The sequence below is a fragment of the Notothenia coriiceps genome, unplaced genomic scaffold, assembly GCF_000735185.1.
Source record: "Notothenia coriiceps isolate Sejong01 unplaced genomic scaffold, NC01 NC01_scaffold00009561, whole genome shotgun sequence".
Lineage (NCBI taxonomy): Eukaryota > Metazoa > Chordata > Actinopteri > Perciformes > Nototheniidae > Notothenia > Notothenia coriiceps.
The window spans coordinates 553-3410 of NW_011342262.1; the positions used below are offsets into that span (position 1 = coordinate 553).

Genomic DNA, 2858 nt, shown 5'->3' on the forward strand with positions numbered 1-2858 from the left:
ATTAAACATGCGGGGTTTTTATGTGATTTTATGCGGTGAAATTGCGGGAAGTTGCGAAATATGCGGAAAGCTGCGAAAGATAATAGATTTTTTTTTAAATATTGTGCTGTCTTATTTATTGTCTCTCACACACAACCTGCCACTAACGTTAAACCCCTTTCCTATTCAATTAAACACAGTCAATGTTTATTTATTGTAAAAGCAATTGGGCTATTTTAATCTCTCTCTCTCTCTCTCTCTCTCACTCTCACTCGCACACACGCGCACGCGCACACACACACACACACACACACACACTTCTCAGCCTCATTCTGTTTTCATTTACTCGTTCGTTATCTGACCAGCTTCAATCTTGTAGGCTACTCACTTCGTTTCTTGTAGCCCTCGAAAGGGTTTTGGAGGTTGATGCCTTGGTGAACTTGAGTTGTTTGGCTTTCTTGTCCGCAGCAGCAGAAAGCATTTTCGAATGTTTGAATGAATCAAAGTGGGTCGTCACCGTCGATTTTCTCTAAGACTTATCCTCCCAACACAGTTGCACGGGGTGTAGAATAGTTTCCCCCCACTTTCGTGAAAGACATCGGGGTACTGCTTTGCCCGGTCTTTAGCAGAAATGTTCGTCGTGTGAGTTCCACACGTTCACTCTACGGTGTTGTTTACCTTCTGTGATGCGCGAGCTGATGACGTCGCGTCATCATCATCATCATCATCATCACTACTTCACGTCAAGACGAGTTCACTTTTTTTTCCCTCAACTTTGTGTGGAAAAATGCGGGGATTATGCGGCCTTTTGATAAATATGCGGCCTTTTAAAAATCTGCGCCATTTTGCTGATTATGCGGTAAATTCTGCATTCGCAGAATCGCGTTTTTCTGGAGGGTCTAAATAATAGTAATGCATTATTGTGTTTATTTCTTTAATGTTACAGATGGAGTTCATTTAAATTATAACTGCTGTTAGTGGGTAGGTTAATCTATTATATTTCATGAATTAAACAAGTACATCTTCAACAGATTATATCTTTTTGTGTTTTTTACACATAGTAAAAAAACAAAAACAAGAAGAAGAGTTCAAACTAGGCTGCAGTAACGCAGACAGCAGTTCCATTGAGGAATAGGAGGATCATCAGCAAAAGTACCCTCATACATACCAAGGTAACATTAAAAACAATATCATTATGAACTGATGTTTTAAGTTGTATTCCCTATCTAGTATTTTCTGTGGATGAATGTGTAAAAGTCACTGCCATAAAGTTTTAATTGACTTTTAGACTGAATTTAAATATACTCTGCACTCAAGCATCTGGCAGTGGGCCAAAGGCTTTTGGGCAGTGAAAATGTTATTACGTTGTCGGCAGGATTCGAACCTGCGCGGGGAGACCCCAATGGATTTCTAGTCCATCGCCTTAACCACTCGGCCAAAAATGGGGCAAAAGGGACTGCTAGGTGGGGGAAAGAAGAGGAAAAGGAGGGGGGAAAGGGAGGGGGAAGAAAGAAAGAAAAAAGGAGACTTTATAGTACTCTAAGGCCAATAAACCCATTTCATTTTCACCCATTTACAAAATGTTGAAACGTTTAGCATATTATTTTTATTATCTCTGGAATGCCATGACAACGATAAACATCTTATACAACATTATTATGAACACAAATAAAAGGGATACATTATATACAACATTATTATGAACACACAGATAAAAGGGATANNAGTACGATTGCGCAAAGATATAGAAAGACTGTAAATATCATTTGGTTGGAGCCAGTAATTAATAACATCCGTATCTTCCCTGTGGGCTGTATCGCCTTCTATATAACTAATGTGTATCAAGTTTCACTTGAGAGACCCAGTTTTATCCGTCATTACACACACCATATTGGCACCTAACGGGCGACATTGACATGCCAATAAAATCTTCCACAGCCTGAATTATTATTTACGGCAATAAACAACCTCTTTCCCGTATGACATTATAGGGTGGGATGTCGTGTAAACGCTATAACGTTGATGGTCTATTGATTTAACATAACGAACCACCTCTTTTCTGCGAGTCTATAAAATTAAGTCAATTTCATTATATTAGTGTCGATTTCCATGACGTAAAATGTAAGAGTATACGATTATGTATAATATTGTGAAGTATTATTTAAAATTACGTAATGACACAAGAAGTTAATTATAACGCGACGACACGACGACGACGTATTATTTAATAACTCGTAAGTGACACAAGAAGTTAATTATAACGACGACGACGATTTACACCGACCGCGAATAAATTAATGGTATGACGATTTCATCTTGTTTAGTTACTGTTATGGTTACACTACAAATGTCATATATAGGAAAAGATACATATAAAGAGATTAAAGTGGTTGACTGTAAAAGGAACTATAAAGTCACTACTGCTTCTGTCCATTTGGGCTGCCAACAACCCGACCATAGTACGTGGTCATACGGGTCCCCTTCGTGGCCAAGTCGTGCCCTGTCTCTGGCTTCAGGTTCTTTACCTTCAGACAGTAAGTCGCATAACTGCGGACAGGAAACTGTGGATATAAGTTGGAGGTTCAGGCCATGTAACTATAGAAGCCGTCTTCTTAGGAGACGTTTACACCTATAGTACCCCACTCACTACCAATATAAATTCAATCTATTAAGTCAAATTCAATTAGGACGTGCCTGCTAACAACGGTATTCGGTTACACATAAGTGAAAATCCACAGACGTGTCCTTTTACGTAACAAACGTTAAATAAGGGATCGATACGAACTTAACGAAATGGGAACAATTGTTATTGTAAGTTTTATATAAGTGAGTCTAAATAATTCAGTATGTGTGTACATTTACATGAGGGAGCCCTAACG

General features: G+C 38.6%; 1 non-coding gene across 1 annotated transcript; it reads right to left on the reverse strand.

The window, feature by feature from the left end:
• Nucleotides 1-1342: 1342 nt before the first annotated feature.
• trnas-aga (transfer RNA serine (anticodon AGA)) lies at nucleotides 1343-1422 on the reverse strand. The gene has a single exon. It is a non-coding gene; the product is annotated as a tRNA-Ser (tRNA).
• Nucleotides 1423-2858: the final 1436 nt, after the last annotated feature.